Source organism: Rhipicephalus sanguineus, chromosome 11, assembly GCF_013339695.2.
Source record: "Rhipicephalus sanguineus isolate Rsan-2018 chromosome 11, BIME_Rsan_1.4, whole genome shotgun sequence".
Lineage (NCBI taxonomy): Eukaryota > Metazoa > Arthropoda > Arachnida > Ixodida > Ixodidae > Rhipicephalus > Rhipicephalus sanguineus.
In genome coordinates this window covers 115,362,047-115,372,534 of record NC_051186.1, presented here as the reverse complement: position 1 = coordinate 115,372,534, position 10,488 = coordinate 115,362,047, and positions in this window count along the sequence as shown.

Sequence of the window (10,488 nt, the reverse complement as noted above, 5' to 3'; positions counted from 1 at the left end):
ACGAGCGAATGTTATCCTTTTCTCCCTTGCCTTTATAGATTAAGTTCGTTCTACTTTTTCGCCAACTGTCTGGTATTTCCCTCTCCTGTAAGCACTTTTCTACGGCTTTCAGCAGTGCTTCTTTAGTATGGTATGGTAAACTTTATTGTGGTCCTGCAGGACGCGTCTCAACACGTAGCGGGCCGCTCCCACGTAGGGACCGGAAGGCCAAGCCTCTCGGCCGCATCGTGGGCCTGCTGGACAGGCCAGAGTTGTTCAGCCAGAAGGGGGCTACGGAGGGCCACGTCCCACCTGGCCGAGTTATTATCGACTGTAGAGTGTGACTGGGCACACTGCCAGAGCATGTATTGCTTAGGTACAGAAGACTGGCCAGAGCATGTGTTCTAAAGTGGAGATTTCTCCGCACGAGGGACAAGAACTGTCGGTATAAATACCGGGATAGATCCTGTGTAGGAGACACGGGTTCGGATATGTATTTGTTTGCAAAAGCCGTAGTGTGAGGGCCTGAGCTCTGTTGAGCCGCGGATGTGGAAGAGAGGAAATTCTGCGAGCGAGGAAGAAATATTTTGTAATCTCGTTGTAGGTAGAAGGAGTGCCCCTGTTCTCGGTGGAGTCGTCTCCAAGCTGTCCGGGGGAAGCGCGGTAGGTTAGGTAGCGCGCAGCCCCATGAACCGACTCATTGAGGTTGGGGGGAACACCCTCTATCTGACCCTGATGTGCGGGGAACCAACAAATGAAGTGGTGTGTGATTTCCTTACCCTCGAGGAGCCGAAGGGCCTGCTTAGAAATAACGCCTTTTTCAAATGCTCTTGTTCTGTCCGAGATCGCTAATGAGTCTGACGGGAACCCCATCTAAGCCCGGAGTAGTGCGCTTAGGAATTTTTCCTTCGGCCTTCTTCCAATTGAAATTCTCTAGTACTACATCTTCCTCGGTGGCACTCCATTGCGTACTTTTACTCACCGGGGAAATCCCCTGGGCGACATTTTTATACAAATCGGCTGTTATCTTTCGGATGTAACCTAGCGCTTCATACCCTTCCAATTGATTTCCTCCTTCATCTACCAAACGTTGTTACATTGTGAGAGACTTCCTACCCAGCGCTTTTAGGTGGCTCCAAAATATGCTAGGCGCGGCCTTCTTCTTTTCGCAAATCTCTGTCATCCAGCGTTCACTTTTACCTTTAATTTTTGCCTCGACTAATTTCTGCACAATGGATTTTTGCTCTAAATATATTTCCCATATTTGGTTGACTTCATGCTGTGGCCGCTTCTCCTTTTTTGGCCTGTCTGTGCTCCCGTGATGCCTCACGTCGCTTCTCGATCGCCTCCCGGATTTCTTTGTTCCACCAACTTTTTGGCTTTCTCTTTCCTTTCCAACGAATAGCTTTCTTCTCTTTTTCCATTTCAAAATGTACAGCGCCATCTGTCGTCAGTTCCGTAACATCGATCCGCCATGTTTCGTTGGGCGCGAAAACGAAACCAGTCGCATTTCGCAGCCTTTCAGGTTCTTGTTGCTGATAATTTAGCGTCGTTCAGCGATGACTTCCCACTGCTTCGTGCGCTGTTCAGGTAACGAGAGAGCCCTGACAATGCCGGGAACAAGGTCGTACTACTTTAGTTGAATTTGTCAGTTACGTGAACTGTAGTGGAGCAGATGCACGAACGAGGATGCGCCTGTGAAAGAGGACGAAAGACGACCCGCGCTCTGATTGCACGAGAGCCTGTACCGCCTCCGTCAGCCTTGCACTGCGTTGCCGTACGGTCCTTTTTCGTTGCGACCTCGTTGCAACTTCATTACTCCAATAAACCTCATCACATTTGGTGGAGGTGCTGGGTAGTGACTGCGTCAGTCATGTTGTCCGGTGGTCTTTCGGCCAACTTGCGAAAGCGGAGCTCAAGGTCTGGTTGGGGATCTCAGCAACCGAATGCGTAAGTGCCAGCAACAAGTGGGACGACGCCTCTAAGCTTGGCTACGTTATCTTTTACTTGGCTGACGTCGCTAAACTTTGGTTTACCAACCGCGAATCCGCCATCGCCAACTGGTCAGCCTTCAAGACCCTCGTAACTGAAGCATTCGGCCGACCAGAGGTCCGCAAGCTCCGCGCTGACCAGCGTCTACACCACCGAGCGCAGCAGCCTGGAGAGACATTTCCCAGTTACATTGAGGATGTGCTAGACCTATGCAGGCGGGTTAACCCATCTATGCCGGAAGACGAGAAGATCAGGCACATCCTCAGGGGTATCGAAGATGGCGCATTCCAGATGTTGCTGGCGAAAAGCCCGACCACTGTGGAAGTGCTCGTCAGCCTGTGCCAGAGCTTTGACGAATTGCGTCGTCAGCGTTCCATCGCCCGGCAAAGTCTCCCATCACCAGATTCGATCTCGGCTGTCGCAGTCGCAAACGGCAACGTTTGCCAGGGCACACTTGCCAACCAGATCAAGGACTTCATCAGAGAGGAAGTGGCCCGACAGCTCTCCCTGCTACCTCATAGCGACTCGTCCACCGCAACCCTGCCTCCGACACTGCAGCAGGCCATACGCACCGAAATTTGTGGCGCCCTCCCTGCAGTTCCGGCCCCTTACCCGCGCACTTCCATGCCGTCCCGCCTCTCGAGTTCCGACTACGCACCGCCTGCTCCATCTCCACCTCTCAGCTACGCAGCTGTGGTCGCGCGGCCCCCACCGCATCCAAGCTCCTTATCGGCACCACCCCTTCCCGCCTCGCCTCCAGTTTACAGGCCCCCACCACACTTCTTCCGTCCATCAGATGCGTGGCGCACTCATGACAACCGCCCTATCTGCTTCGCGTGTGGTATCGCTGGCCATATTGCGCGCGTCTGCCGCCGCCGTCCCACACCTGCGTACGCCTCCTTCGGAACTCCTACCTACGCGCCGCAACATGCCACCACATCTGCACCTGAGCAGAGGCACTTCGACTCGGATCGCCGCTCAGCAAGTGCTCGTTTCCCTTCTCGTCGCCGGTCGCCATCGCCTATGCGTCGTCGCCCACCTTCTGATGAGGGAAACTAATCAGTGCAGTTCCGGAGGCAAGAACTGCAACTTGTGCGCAATTCTCAAGGCCTCCATTTTCGCCGCAAAACGTTATTGATGTCGAAGTTGAGGGAGTCGCCGCACTAGCACTTGTAGATACCGGGGCCGCCGTTTCTGTGATGAACGCGAACTTTTGTCGGAGGCTCAAGAAAGTGACAACATTTCTCTCTGGCATGGTGCTGTCCACGGCTAGCGCGCAACGCATTCATCCTTCAGCTGTGTGTACGGCGCGCGTCGTCATCCAAGACATTATGTACATCATCGAATTTTTTGACCTGCCATCTTGCTCTCATGACGTCATCCTGGGTTGGGATTTCCTTTCACGTCATGACGCTATCATCGATTGTTCACGTGCGGAAGTGTCCCTTGTGTCAACTTGTGAATTTTCATCTCCCGACCGTTCTCTCTTTCCCTGCAAACTCATCGTTGATGCCGACACCACCTTGCCCCCGGAAGCTTCAGTCCCTATTACCCTTTCGTGTACTGCTCAACCTGACGCCAAGGTAGTGTTTACGCCATCTCCATTGTTTACTGAACGCAAAGGCATCGTTCTCCCATTTGCCGTTCTCACACTTGCGCCTGGGTCAACCGTAATGCTGATTACAAACCACTACAACTACCCCATTGCCTTACTTCGTGGTGAAAGTTTAGGATCCGTACAACCTGTCGACCACATCGATGATCTTGATCTTCCCGATGACACCACATGTTGTCACATCGCCACAATCACTCCCGCATCTCAGCCATCACGTTAGTCAGCGTTCGACAACGCCATTGACGCAAACCTCTCCCCCTCTCATCGCCGCCAACTTGTTGATCTCCTTGACAAGTTTATCTCTTCTTTCGACTGTCAACAACCTTCGTTAGGCCGCACTACGACTATCAATCATACTATCGACACCGGCTCCCACTCGCCCCTGCGACAGCGGCCTTACCGCGTTTCCGCCGAAGAGCGCCGCGTCATTAGGGAGCAAGTGGATGACATGCTTCAACGTGGAGTGATACAACCTTCTCAAAGTCCTTGGTCATCACCTGTGGTATTGGTCAAGAAAAAAGATGGCACCATTCGATTTTGCGTTGACTATCGCCGCTTAAACAAGATTACGAAAAAAGACGTCTACCCGCTACCGCGAATAGACGATGCTCTTGACTGTACAAGGCGCCGAGTACTTTACATCCTTGGATCTGCGTTCTGGGTATTGGCAGGTGCCCATGGCTGAGTGTGATCGCCCTAAAACAGCCTTTGTAACACCCGATGGCCTATATGAGTTCAATGTCATGCCATTTGGGCTCTGCAACGCGCCTGCAACATTTGAGCGCATGATCGATACCATCCTTCGAGGCCACAAGTGGAAGACTTGCTTGTGTTACCTGGACGACATAGTAGTCTTTTCAGCAGATTTCCCGACACACCTTGCTCGTCTGCTCGAAATTCTCACGTGCCTGACTTCTGCGGACCTACAACTTAACACCAAGAAGTGCCACTTCGCAGCACGGAAACTAACCATCTTGGGACATGTCATCTCAAAAGACGGCGTTCTTCCGGATCCCGATCAGCTTCGAGCTGTCGCCGAATTCCCAAAGCCGACATCGATGAAAGCCCTCAGAAGTTTTGTCGGCCTCTGCTCCTATTTTCGCCGCTTCGTGCGCAACTTCGCGTCCATCATCGCACCTTTGACGAGTCTGCTTGCCAACAGCAAAGGTATCTCTGCCTGGTCACCTGCATGTGATGACGCATTTCGCCAGTTGCGCCGCCTGTTGACCTCACCACCTATCCTTCGTCACTGCTCCCACAGAAATGCTCCCCACTGCTCCCACAGAAATTCACACCGATGCAAGTGGCGTCGGTCTTGGTGCAGTTTTGGCACAACGGAAAGGCACCAAAGGTGAATACGTTGTCGCTTATGCAAGTCGTGCCCTCAAGAAGGCTGAATTGAACTACTCCGTGACAGAGAAGGAGTGCTTGGCGATAATCTGGGCATTGACGAAGTTTCGCCCGTACCTTTACGGCCGTCCTTTCGACGTGGTTACAGACCACCACGCTCTCTGTTGGCTTTCCACCTTGAAAGACCCGTCGGGACGCCTGGGCCGTTGGGCACTTCGATTGCAGGAATACGACATTCGTGTCGTATATCGTTCCGGTCGCAAGCATGCGGATGCTGATGCACTCTCGCGCTCGCCAATAACACCAGATGTGGCTTCTCTGTCACCCCTCTTTAACACCTGGTCACCACTTGACACCACTGACATGCTTTCGGAGCAGCGTAAAGACGCATACCTTGCCTTGTTGCTCGACCACCTTACCGATCCGTCTGCTGTCCCTTCGACGAGAGCGCTACGCCGTCAAGCAGTCCACTTTTCCGTGCGAGACAACATTCTGTACCGCCGCAACTACATGCCAGGTGGTCGGAAGTGGCTCCTTGCTGTCCCTAGTCATATGCGCTCTGACATCTGCGCGAATTTCCATGCAGATCCCCAAAGTGCTCACGCCGGCGTCTTGAAAACCTACGAAAGGCTGCGTCAGCGATATTACTGGCGAGGAATGTATCGCTTTGTGCAGAAATACGTTCAGTCTTGCCCTACATGCCAACAAAGCAAGACACCTCCGCGACACCTTACTGGCACGTTGCAGCCGCTCCCGTGCCCGGCTCGCCCATTTGACCGCGTGGGCATCGAGCTCTACGGCCCCCTCCCTTATAGTGGCTCTGGAAACCGGTGGATTATTGTCGGCGTCGATCATCTCACGCGCTACGCTGAGACTGCAGATCTCCCGGCAGCGACCGCCCGCGAAGTTGCACTTTTCATTCTCCGCAGCTTCATTCTACGCCATGGTGCTCTGCGGGAACTACTCAGTGATAGGGGTCGCGTGTTGTTGTCAGAGGTCATCCAAGCCCTCCTCGCTGAATGCAACATCATTCACCGGAAATCCACCGCCTACCATCCACAGACAAATGGTCTCACCGAGCGGTTCAACCGCACACTCGGCGACATGTTGAGGATGTATATCTCCTCCGAGCACACCAACTGGGACACTGTACTACCTTTTGTTACGTTCGCTTACAACACCGCGACGCAAGCGACTACCGGCTTTTCCCCGTTCTTTCTCTTGTACGGCCGCGAACCTTCCCACCTACTGGACACCATACTCCCGTACCGCCCTGATGCCTCTGAGTGCACTCCAGTTTCTGAAGTCGCCAGATACGCCGAAGACTGCCGTCAGTTGGCTCGTTCCCTTACAGCGGAAGCTCAAGGTTGACAAAAGACGCAATATGACGACGTTCATCACCCAGCTCCTACGTTTCCTGCTGGCTCCCTTGTTTGGCTTTGGGTACCCCCCCCCACGTCCCTGGCCTTTCCTCTAAACTTCTGGAGCGGTACCATGGTCCGTACCGTGTCATTCGTGCCACCTCGCCGGTGAACTACATCGTCGAGCCCCTCACACAGACGCCAGATTTGCGCTGTCGAGGGCGCGAGACTGTACACATCGACCGTCTGAAACCCTACTACGACCCCCTCATTCTACGTACTCCATGAGTCGCCAGGATGGCTACGCTTCACCCCGGGGGTATTGTAGTGGAGCAGATGCACGAACGAGGATGCGCCTGTGAAAGAGGACGAAAGACGACCCGCGCTCTGATTGCACGAGAGCCTGTACCGCCTCCGTCAGCCTTGCACTGCGTTGCCGTACGGTCCTTTTTCGTTGCGACCTCGTTGCAACTTCATTACTCCAATAAACCTCATCACAGAACGAATAAAAATAATATACCGACGCGAACTTGTTTCATCGACGAGATCGGCACTGTGTTTAGATTCGGAAATGACCGGCGCGCGCAAAACCGCTCTTTAACCTCGGTTCTTATTTCTCTTTCCAATTTAGTTGCTCGCCTGCAATATAAGCTAAACCTACAGAGCGATACATTAATATATATGCATTTTAATGGAGACGGCGGACGTGGCACGCGCGAGAAAGCATGATTGATCAACATTAGCTTGTCGGTGTCGCAGATCGATGATAGCAACGATTACGCATATAAACGCGTGTAAGCAGTGTCACAGACGCTGATGCGCGCGTCCGCGGTAAATTAGTGCCGCCATTCCAGAACCGATCGCAAAGACACACACAGCCATCGCTTTGCATGCTTCGCAAGGCAGTGTGCGCCGAAGTACATGCATAGTCCGCAGGCCACGTCTGTCCTCCGCTTACGGCGCCTTATCCTACCGCTTTTATTGTTATTTTTTAGATGCGAAGTATCTTAAGGCGGTGCTCAATCCGGTGGTGGTGGTGGTGTGCGGCGTGACCGCCCTTACTGCGCATGCGCATACCCTCTCCACACGCCTCCTCTCCACATACCCTCTTCCCTCCCCCTCTCTCATACCCCTCTCCGCTTCCCTTTTCCCTCCCCCTTTCCACTCTTCCTCTGAAACGCGGGCTAGACATGCCGAAATCCTTTCCTGCGCAACGCCGCGATGAGCCCGAGCGCATGCGCGTCCCCTCCCCTTCTCTCTCCTCTCCTACGCTGCCCCCCTCTCGCCCGCCTGTCGACCGCGTTCCCCGCTCGCCCTGTGAGAATTAACGGCCAGGCTAGATGGAACATACGACGCGCGTAGCGTCCCTCTTCGCGTTCCACGACGCGAGGTCGGTAGCATGCCCAATGAACGCCAACGGAACGCGATCGTGCAAGTGCTCCGGCTTCGCATCGCCTCATCCTCCCCTTTAGTGGGAGATGGTGTAATTTTTTTTTGTAGCGTTAGCTACACTTGCCTAGCCGGAGCCGGTTTCGCGTGGGTCATCATGAGCCGTGATGCGCTTGCGCGAGAATGAGTGCGGAGCCGGCATCTCACGCGCTCTCAGCCACAGCCGCTGCTGGTGGCGGAGAGCGAGAGGAGTGGCGTCGGCCGGGCAGACAGACTGGCGCCGGCGCGCGTGAGTCGCCGCTGCGGCTCTGCGCATTCTAGAGGGGTGACGTAGTAGCCATGGCGCGCGCAGCTATTCGCCTTCGCTGTGCAGTCGCCGTCTGACAATGCGCAGGTGCCGCTTAATAGCGCCTCTGACTGGCGTTTCCAGGTGGGTAACGCCATGGAGAAGGAGAGCGCAAATGATGCTCAACGGCGCAGAAGAGCCGAGAAGCTTATGTCATCGGATCCCGAAGTAGTTGCCTGGCAATTAGCCGTTCAGCGTACGAAGAATGAACAGAGGAAGGCTAAACGTGCTGCTGAGACACTGGAGGAAAGGGAGGAACGTCTAGCAAAGCGGCGTCGCCAGGATGCTGAGCGAAGTGCCCGACCATCTCTGCAGCAGCAACAACAAGACGCCGTCGATGACGTCAAGGCTCGCCGATCGACTGCCTATACTCTGAGTGCGACTCGAAACTGTGAAAGCGCCAGTGCGACTCGGACCTTCGAGATGGACTTCGTAAACACTCCGTTTGGATACGTGTGCGACTTGTGTGAAGGGTATGGCACATGAAAGACTTGACGCCGCTAAGTATTGCCATGCGTGACACGTTGAGTTTAGTGGCGGCGCCTGAGCGGGGTGAATCCGTGGCGCGGGTTTGTACAACGTGCAAGAACTATCTGGTTAAGCAGAACATTCCGCTCTTTAGCGTTACCAATGGGTATCGTTACCCGGTCATGCCGCCAGCTCTACCGGTTCCGAACGATATGGCCGAATATGTGTCATTGGAGCAGCAGTAAGCATGACAATCAAGCTAATCCTAGACAATCTGGAAAGCTCGGAATAATCAGCTGAGTCTTTGCTAACGCTACGTATATCCTGGCATAGCCGAGATAAGCCACTAGAATTTTTTTTTTGCTTCCTTCGGACAGCGTTCGCTGCGTACACGGAGCGAGTTACGGAGCTGTACTATAGATGGAGCTGTTTGTTCGGTATGTCATGGTACACATCTTTCCGCTAATCGCGGGTACCTGTGTGCTGTTCGCAATAGCGCGCGGCGCGCAATAATGCACGCCTCCGCGGCATGCGAAAGCAAAGAGCGCAATTTTTTAAGAAGACGTGGCACGCGTATATCGTTCAAGAAAACCAGAACGACAACACTAAATCCGCGCCATAGATAACGACCACAATTCATTAAAACAACCAGTATGCATTAAAATAGCATTACTCGGGCCGCTCTCTTTGCTCACCGTCCAAACGCGCGATGAGTATTTAATTTTGGTTTGCAGCGCGTCGATCATGAACATGCCCATGCCTTGTTTACTTCGAAAAACTACGACACAAGTTATTGCGAAGGGTGTAGAGATACCTGTCGGTAAAATAATGAGTCGAGGAATACAGCACAGCGTTGCGCAGGTCGCGCATAAGCAACGTGGTTTCGATAGCTGACGTGTGTTTATAATCGCAGTGGGATAAACAATGGAGATGTATTGCTGTGTAAGGTTGTCTTAGAATTTTCATCTGCAGTGAACGATTTTCTTGAACGCTTACCTCAGATCGAAAGCACACGCCACTAGAGTACAGCAGTTCGGCTTTGCGAAGCGATGCGCCTCGTGCAGCTGCCGTCCTAATGAGTTTTGAAGCGCACAGAGCTAGCTTTCCTTCATTCATAGCGAGGGTCTCGCTCTGGCCGACTTGATGCTTTCAGGTAGTATGCGAGGGATTATTGGTCAGCTGCCAGCTCGTAATACGTCCACGTGCTACGTGACGCCAGCAGACCGAAAAAGAGTGTTCCATACTCGGCGTCATGTCTACTGGCGGCGCTGACTGACACTCCCACGTTTAAATGTATATATCCTATAAAAAGGCTGCTGCGGTAGCTCAGTTGGTAGAGCATCGGACGCGTTATTCCCAAGGTCGCAGGTTCGGTCCCTTCTCGTGGCAAGTTATCTTTTCGTCCACTTTTCTTTCTTCACAATTACCTTACATTTACAAGTAATAACATCCCCTGTACTTTCCTTGGCATTATTGTCTCTCAGTAATCATTAATATTGTGTATAACAAAGAAAAAACGAGCCCTTAAAATTTCCACTTCTTTCCTTCATTCATAGCGAGGGTATCGTTCTGGCCGACTTGATGCTTTCAGGTAGTATGCGAGAGATTATTGGTCAGCTGCCAGCTCGTAATAAGTTCACGTGCTACGTGACGCCAACAGGCAGAAAAGATGTTCCATACTCGCCGTCATGGCTACTGGCGGCGGTGACTGACACTTCCACGTTTAAATGTATATATCCTAAAGTGGACAGGGGGATGGCTGCTGCGTAGCTCATTGGTAGAGCATCGGACGCGTTTTCCAGGTCGCAGGTTCGGTCCCCTGCCCCACGGCAAGTTTATCTATTCGTCCACTTTTCTTTCTTCACAGTTACCTTACATTTACAAGTATACATCCCCTATACTTTCCTTGAGATATTTTCTGACAGTGCTTATTATATTATTATGCCACATATCGATAATAAATTAAGTTGGAAGTTTGCTGTCTCCGT